General features: G+C 34.0%; 1 non-coding gene across 1 annotated transcript; it reads left to right on the top strand.

Annotated features, from left to right (window-relative positions):
* Positions 1-3,123: 3,123 nt before the first annotated feature.
* Positions 3,124-3,230, top strand: LOC126027888 (U6 spliceosomal RNA). The gene has a single exon (XR_007502346.1). It is a non-coding gene; the product is annotated as a U6 spliceosomal RNA (small nuclear RNA).
* The last annotated feature ends 6,013 nt before the right edge of the window (positions 3,231-9,243 follow it).

Raw genomic sequence — 9,243 nt, 5'->3', positions numbered from 1 at the left:
TGAATATGCTTCGTCCAATTGATCTTACCCAAATCTACCAGTTATTTTCATAACAAAAGGATGTTCTTAGCACATATGGAAGCTCCTTTATGATGTTTCATACTTTCGTTATATTAAGTCATGAAGATATTTTATAAATAACTTTTAAAATTCTATTAAATTTTTTGTAAAATATGTCAGATCATTTAACCCTTTGAGAACACTTACTTTCATATCCAGTTGAAATGAGAAATTTTATCATTTTAACTGTAGAAATAAAATTCTCTGAGGGATAGAAGAACTATTATTGATGGGCAAAAATACACTTTAAGAAATAATCTGAAATATAGTGAAACCCTGAGAATGTGAATGCCAGCTGAGTTCCAAGAATAAAAGAGTCTCTTAAGAATTCTCAGCATCAGAAAATGAAAGATTTTTCTCCTTGATGACCGGGGAAGGAAAAAAAAATAGGAACATAAGACTAAAAGGCAAAGAGAACAAAAAATATTATATATTAAAGTTTCATGTAATAAGATCTGTTACAAGTCTCCTTAGTGATAGACTTCTGGCATTCAAATCCCCAAATATGGGCATTTAGCTGCTTCTAGGAGATCTGAGCCAGGTATAGACTTTGTGTCATTATATGAAAGATGTCAAAGTGTATACGTAGTATGTAAATTAAGAATGTCTGGGCCTGGCGTTGGAGAGATGGCATGGAGGTAAGGCATTTACCTTGCATGCGGAAGGTCGGTGGTTCGAATCCCGGCATCCCATGAGTCTGCCAGAAGCGATTTCTGAGCATAGAGCCAGGATTAACCCCCAAGCGCTGCTGGGTGTGACCCAAAAACAAAACAAACAAACAAACAAAAAAGAAATGTCTGGGCCTAATCAATATGGAACAAAGGAAAAGCAGACATAGGCAAAACATATAACACCCAACGATTTCATTAAAAATACATTTCCTGATATTCTCAACAACTTGTCAAATAACTAAGCAGATATCACCTTTCGACAGATGAAAAAACTGTGAATATTTACTTACACATGACAGTGTTTAATATCAAATTAGTCTCAGAAAAGAACACTATCTATTAATTTTCTTCCTTTTTACTTTATGTCATTACAGTGAATTAGTTATTTCCTCCACATATTATGGAAACAACAGAACATTGGTACATTTTCCTAGTAACAAGAGTAAAGATATTTCCCTTTAACAAAATGTTTCCGATAACTCTTAAATTTTTTTGTTTTGTTTTTGTTTTTTGGGTCACACTGCAGCGCTCAGGTGTTACTCCTGGCTCTGGGCTCAGAACTGGGAATCACTGTTATAGGTACAATGTTTCTTTTAGAGTTAATAAAATAAAATTCCATAAAGTAATGATGTCTGCATAATCCTGAAAAAGTATAAAAACCCAGTGAATTGTATACTTTGAAATGATTTTGATATGTAAATTATGTATATGCTAATTAACAGAAAAGAAACTAAACATATCACATTTCTACTCAGGTAAAATTTAGTAGAATAAATTAATATTAAAGTGAACTAAGCTGAAGTCACATTGTTTTTATTATAGTCACAACATGTTTATTTTCGATGCTTCTCTATGTGGCTAATCCTTTAGACAGCACTGTCATATTCAAAATAAGTATAAACAATATTTTTCATATTAAATGTCGACCTCTTGGTTTTAGTCTATTATTTCAAACATTTATTATTTAATAATCTTATAAAAGCTAATATCTAGGAAAGAAAAATGTTTTAACTTTCATCATGCTTTGAATTTACCTGAAAGTAAACTCTTTGTTGTAAAAACCACTTTTAGTGTCTCAATCTATATAGGTCAGTTGTTCATTTCTACATTGAGAATTGAGAAGCAATGTAGAACATTGATAATTATCTTAAATTTTACTCTATAATTTTAACTAATTACTTTACTTAAACAGCCTGGTTACAAGTTTGATAATAATATATTTTTTTTCACAATTGCAAATTTGCTCATGATTGTGTTTCAGTCATACCCTCTTCACCATTGTACATTTTCTATCACCAATCTGCTGTTACTCTCCTGTCCTCCCCCCTGGCTGCCTCTAGGGCAGACATTTTTTTTTATCTCTCTTTCTCTCTTTTTTTTTTTTATATACCGTGATTTGTAATATTATTACTGAGGGGGTATTATGGCTATCATTTTATCTCCTTTCAGTACTCAATTTTTTCCAGAGTGATCATTTTTAACTCTCATTGTCCAAGAGGTCCCTTCTCTGTCTTATGTTTGTTTGTTGTCATTGCTTTAATAATAATATCTTTATTTAAGCACCATGGTTACAAACATATTTGTAGTTGGGTTTCAGTCATGAAATGTACAGCCCCTTCACAGTGCAACCATCCCACCACCAAATGCCCCCTATCTCCTTACTTTTTAGATTCAGGAAATGCTTAGAATTTCCTCATATTCTAAGCTTTTTGCACTTCATCCAGGAATTCTAAAAGTGCAGTATAGAAAAAGAATGGAAATTCCAAAAGAGCAGTTTAGAAAAGGAATGGGAATGCTGTAAGTTGCAACACCCTTCCATCAATAGCTGTACTCATCTCATTGTCCAAGGTAGAGTTTGGAAATGAAAAATATTGAATTTTATGACTGAAGCTTGAGAGCCTTCTCAAGTTAGAGCACATACTAGTCAAGACATATTAAAAAGAGTGGGCAGACATGCTAGGGCTTGCCTGTGAATAACAATGTACTCTAGGCAGGCCTGATGCCCATTTAACCAAAGATAGAAACTGCAGAGACCCTGCCTGGGCCTGCCTATTCCATGGAGATTAGTAACAGGACATGCAAAGAGGGCACAGAGTTCACAGTCCTTCCTTTAGGAGGAAACAATACACTGAACATTGAATGCCCAAGTCACTTGCCTAATAATTAACTGTATTTAATTGAGGTTGTGGGTACAGGATATATGGGAATAAAGGGGTCAAAGATAAATCAGGCAGAAGGAGGGCTGATTAGAAATTTTCTACCAATACTGGTGTCTTACCTGTTTTATCTGAGTCACTAATATCAGGCAGATTTAGGATCTTTAGCACTTGACAGATATTTTTGATATATATCTGTTTTGCATGTTGTTGCCTATTCAAAAATATGCATAATAGTGCTTGCCTCGGCAGCACATATACTAAAATTGGAACGATACAGAGAAGATTAGCATGTCTCCTGAGCAAGGATGACACACAAAAATATGCATAATTATGGTCTTACAGCACTCATGGTGATTTTTTTCCCATTTAATGACCCTAAACTCAGTACACAGAACTCGCTGCTTAATAATTTAATATAAGTCATATTTTGTGTTTTTTAGTCCCTAATCCACATAGCTCAATACATGTTACTGTCCAATAAATTCTTGTTAAACTTTTAATGTCATTATTTAAAAAAAACTGTTACTAATAACTGTAATTGGGTTAGTTAGGATAAGACCCAACACTTGCCTGAATTCCTCTGGCATGCCTTCTGCTACTAGTCCCTGGTGATCAACCCTTCTGTTGTAGTTCCTGCTGAGCAGAACAAGAGACACACATGTCAGTTTCACAACGTAAATAGAGCTACAAATAAAAAAAAACCGTTGAGCCCTGTAGGAAGCATAAACTGAGGGGGAGGTGTCAGTACAGCTATGTAGTAAATAAACACAGGTCTAATAAATCCAGGTAGCTCTTTCTTTCTTTTCTATGCTAGGCCATGCTTGAAGGATGGGCCTAGATTTACAGGATCCTTTTTTTTTTTTTTTAGAACAATGTGGTAAAAACAAGAAAATATTGTAGTAAAAAGAATCCTTATTCTTAGACTTATTTTCAAAGGGAAAGTAAGAAGCTTGAGATCCATCAATAGACAAAGCAAGTAGGAATCAAAACATACTCTAAAAATTTAGTGTATCAATGCTAAAAATGGATTTTGAATGGTGAATTTGGCTATAATTTGTACTTGTTCAATCTTTGGGTCCAAATTCCTCACTTAGCATCCAAGGCCCTCAATTAGTCTCTCTACCTGAATCTCCCCTTTCTCCTATTTTGCAAAAGAACTAGCTACTTTAACTTTCAAATATAAAAGGCAAAAAGGAAAGACATTATAATGATGAGCTATGATGTGCAAGGAACTGTGTTATTCATTTCATTATTAATCATAACACTCTGGTGATCTCTCATTTCAAAAATGAAATTGAGGCTTACAAATTACAATTTAGAGTAAAGTTAGAGGCTGTGATATATCTCAATCATGCAGTATTGGCCTTGTAGCTGGAGAACCTTGGTTCAATTCCTAGCACTGCAAAATGAGAATAGAAGGGGAAAGAAAAAAGACAGGAAAAGGAAGAGAGAAAGTATAATAAATCTTGGACTTTGTAATTGTAATGGCTTACACAATACCTAGGATCTAGCTTCTGCTTTTTTTGCAACCCTCACCTCTCTAATCTTTCATTTCTTTCTTCACTAGAAAACTTTGTTCATTAGGAACTGAACAAAATATTTAATCATTGGGTTCCTAAATTAGGATTAAAAGTTCTCCCTAATGACTTTATTGAGGAGATAAATTGAGGAGTGATAAATGGAAATTCTGTTCACCCTAGACTGCTCCCTTCTTATCTTTCATTATCAAGCTAAAATTATCACCTATTTAGAGAAATCTCCCTGAACAGTCATTCTTTTCACAGAAATAATTCCATGTTATGGTATTAAGGTATATGGTTCAGGTCATTCTTTAAGGAAGTGTTCTTAGTTGTCTGACAGCCTCTAACTAAACTGATCATCTTTGAATTCACTGTTGGATTCACATATAGGCTTGAGATCTCACTCTCTTAATAGTGTCCGAAGCCCTTGACTTAATAAAATGGTGTTACCTCACCCAGGCCAGTCCTCCTTTATTTAGTAATATTTAAAACAGGAGGAGTCCCCAGCATACTAAACAAGACTTATGCAGAGCTGTACCAATCTGGCATGCTTCCTTCTGAATTTTTCTTTTCTTGAATCTCAGGTCTCAAGATAACATCCAATTTGAAGATTCCTTACCTTCCCCGGTTCTTCCTCTCCTTTAGCTGTTATGGTAATTACTCTTCTAATATCTCAATATGCAGCATGTTTAATTTTTTTGAGTGTCAGGGGCTACTCCTGGCTATTTGCTCCTTGGGGCCGGCAAGGTGGCTCTAGAGGTAAGGTGTCTTCTTTGTAAGCTCTAGCCAAGGAAGGACCACGGTTCGATCCCCTGGTGTCCAATATAGTCCTCCTAAGCCAGGGGCAATTTCTGAGTGCTTAGCCAAGAGTAACCCCTGAGCATCAAATGGGTGTGTCCCGAAAAACCTAAAAAAAAAAAAAAAAAAAAAAAAAAAGAAAAGAAATTGCTCCTGATTTGGAAAACCATATGGAGTGCCAGGGATTGAATCCAGGTCCTTCCTAAGTCAGCTACATGAAAGGCAAACCCTCTACCGATGTGCTACTGCTTCAGCCCCAATTTTGTCTTAGTGTCTTGTTTCTTAGAAGGCCTGAACTGGTACAGATTTTTATAAAGAACTTACATTATCTCCATAGTTCACATAACTTTAGCATAGTGAAGGATGGATATGACAGTGGCCCCTATATAGGTTTATAGTAGGTTTATCATCTAGATTTGTGTAAGGGCACCTATGATGTGATGTCTGAACAATTACAAAACTGCCTGGCAACACCTTTTTCAGAATACATCCCTGTCATTTAGAGATTATGAAACTTCACATTTTAATGTATCCTGTTTACTATCCCATTTGCCTATTTATTAAAAATCTCTTTCCTATCAATGCTCTATCCACATTCCATCGTAATAGATCTTATTCTCAGAGTTAAAATAGAAACAAATTACACCCAATTCACAGGTGAATAGGAACATATCCTGGTTTAGTAATTAGTAATTAGTCTTGTTAAGTGAATTAATTAGATGACTATATATACATATATTATATATATGTATTGAGCCCAATACATATTGAGTTCAATATATATTGAACCCAGGTTCCCACTTTCTTTATTTACAGTTACTTTTCTAGCTCTTGGTGATAAAATAATAAAATAATTTCTGCTCTTTGTAATTTATATTCAAGTAAAAGAAGATAAGTTATAAAAATGTGTTTTATTTTAACTGTTATAAGGAAAACATAACACCTACTAAGGGAATGAAAAATGATAGATTGGTGTTAGGAAGTATTCCTCCCTGATAAGGTATACTTGAACAGGAATTGAATAATGAAGGGAATAAGGCAAGGAGATAACTGGTGTTCCAGACAAGGGGAATGTAAGTTCAAAGGCTCAATGATACACTAAGTTTATCACGTTAAAATCACATTGATCTTAGCCAAAAGGCCGAGAAATGATTATCATGTTAAAATCATAGGCTAGGAGTCAGGCAGACTAAACCACAGAGAAAAAGATAAAGTATGATAGCAATTAATACCTGAAATGAATGGGGTAAACTTGATAAATCAGGTAAGATCTTGTACATTAGCATAAGACATTTAGAAAGATTTTTCTCTAATTAAGAGGGTTTTGAATGGGTAGTTTTAAATACTTATTTTTGAAATCAAGGTCATATTCATCAGTAAGGGAAGTTGAAGTCACTGACAGTGATGGTTGGCCTGGTGATATTGACTGGATGGCTTTATACATTATGAGCCTAGAGTTGCAGTACTCGGTGTCTGGCAGTACTGAGATTACCTTGGCATTGCTCAGAAGCCACCAGGGTCACATCACCATGGCAGTATTTGAGAAACACTAGAATTGTACCTACTGGTTCTCAGAAAACTATGTATTGCTGGAGACTAAACTCATTGTCTCACTCAGATTAGGCATATACTTCACCTTGATTCACAGTCCCAGATCCATGAATGGGTAGTTTTAAGTAGAGCAGTATCAATAGTTGACTATCAATAATAGCTATTATTAAAAATAATAGTGTTTTATTATAGAAGTATAATTTCAATAACGGGAGAAAACAAGAAGTGGTAATGTTGGTAGGAGCACATGGACTAAAAAGCCAACCAACAAAGTATTTTATAAAACTTTAAAATTAATGTGGATAGTATTATTTGTCCAAATAATAATTTCAGTGGATGGTGTTATTTGTCCCAATTTTAATATATTTTAAGTGAGATAATGAAAGTTTATATTTTAGGGGATTAAAGTTATCATACTACACCTACCACCATGTACCAAATTTTGAATATATTTGTTTTCTGTTCCATGTTTGATTTTTAGACATTTCTTAGGGGATACCATAAGCTTAATGCTCAAGCATTCCCTCCTAGAGTTTCTGGGGGGTCATATGAGGTGCTTTAGATTTAACCCAGTGACTCCTGAATGCAAAGTATGTTTTCTAGACTATGGAGCTTTCAGGGGCCCTTTTTTATATTTGAATGCAAAGTTAGCAGGATTTATTAGCAGACTAATTATATAAAGCTGAAGTAAAAGGGAACATAAAATCTATCTTTGGAAGGATGATGGCATGAAATACAAAGTTTCCTCTAGTTGATCTCAAGCATATAGGAAAAGACAGAGACAGGCAAATAATTATTTGAACTATTATTTGAAATTTCTTTTGTTGAATAAAATGGTGGGTGTGAGAGTGATTTGAACTTATACATGGAACATATTCAGTGAAAAAGAGCCAACAAGGTTTATACAGAGAGAAATATTTATACAATAGGGCAGAGAAGATGAGAAAAGATCTATTGGATGAAAAGTTTTAGGGATTTAAGTAAAGGTGGTGATTTGGTATGGAATAAGAGAAAGTCAAAAATTGACATTTCCATGCTCTTTGTTCTGTGTTATAATTTTCTGGGAACGACCCTATCATATAATACTTGTGATAAACTATGAATTAAAAAGTAAATTCCTAATTCACATGTCCATTCATTATCTCATAGACCTACTACTCTCCATGCTTAACATTCTTGAAAACCTTAACATTAAGCTCTGTTTATAATTTAATTAATTCTTGAATTTTACATGGTAAGGTTTTCATTTATAGCAGTACTTAAGAGTGCATTAGAATATTGACTGACCACTATTTTTTGAAATGACATCATTGTAGGAATTCAGAATTATTGGAACCTTTCTTATGATTCTATTTAACACAGTAATTTTGATAGATAGGGGATATCCAATATACAGAGATTTAGGGACTTTCAGAAACAGAGGTGTAGTTAAAAAATGTTGAATGCTCTTAAATTAATTGATATTTTTTCATATTACACTAATTACTAATCCTTCTTTAATTTTTACTTGTCCCTGGAGATGGTTATTTTTAAAATAATATATTATGTCTTTTACATAGTCCTTAGTGTCTTATGGCTTCATTTACAATGATTTTCCTATTATCACAGGTACTGTTTATGACACTGAGAGATATTGAATATTAAAATGCCTTCCAGAAAAATGTAAATTCCCAGCCCCAAAACAGTCTGTACATGCTTGTGGTTTATCAGTGCTCTGGGGCCTGAGTGGTGATATGTATCATGCCTTTATGATGTTTCTTTGCATGTTATCTATGACACAATGTTGTACTATGCACATGCAAAGAGTTCTACTTGCCATGGAAAATGTCTCAGTGATAATTATTATTTTTTAAACTTTGTTTTTAGTCTCACAACTTCTATGATAAAAAATTGTTTGGTTTTAGTTTATAATATCTCTAATTTTTGAAAGATACATATACCCCTTCTATTGCCCTAGATATTCCTAGCTGCTACATAAACTACTAGAGAGATCGAAATGTTGTTTCTATAGCCAACTTGGCCAGTCAAAGGTATACACCACTCTCCAGACGTCTTTGTGTGTATATACTTATACAAATCAGTGTCTTAATTGATGTTTTATATTTTTTCTTTTTTCCCATAAAAATCCATCAACAAAATAAACTAACACTTTTCAAATATACCCTCACTTCCTACTTCACTTATTTACTTAAATTCAGGACAAACTGGGAATAATTGAAGGCTAAATAATGTCCTTCATTTTATTTATTTATTTATTTATTTATTTATTTATTTATTCATTCATTCATTCATTCATTCATTCATTCATTCATTTATTTGGGTTTTTGGGTTACACCCAGCAGCGCACAGTGGTTACTCCTGACTCTATGCTCAGAAATCGCTCTTGGCAGGCTCGGGGGACCATTTGGGATGCCGGGATTTGAATTACCAAACTTCTGCATGCAAGTCAAACGCCTTACCTCATGCTATCTCTCCACTCCATGT

The sequence above is a fragment of the Suncus etruscus genome, chromosome 1, assembly GCF_024139225.1.
Source record: "Suncus etruscus isolate mSunEtr1 chromosome 1, mSunEtr1.pri.cur, whole genome shotgun sequence".
In the NCBI taxonomy this organism is placed as follows: domain Eukaryota; kingdom Metazoa; phylum Chordata; class Mammalia; order Eulipotyphla; family Soricidae; genus Suncus; species Suncus etruscus.
This window is presented reverse-complemented; position numbering and strand designations above follow the sequence as displayed.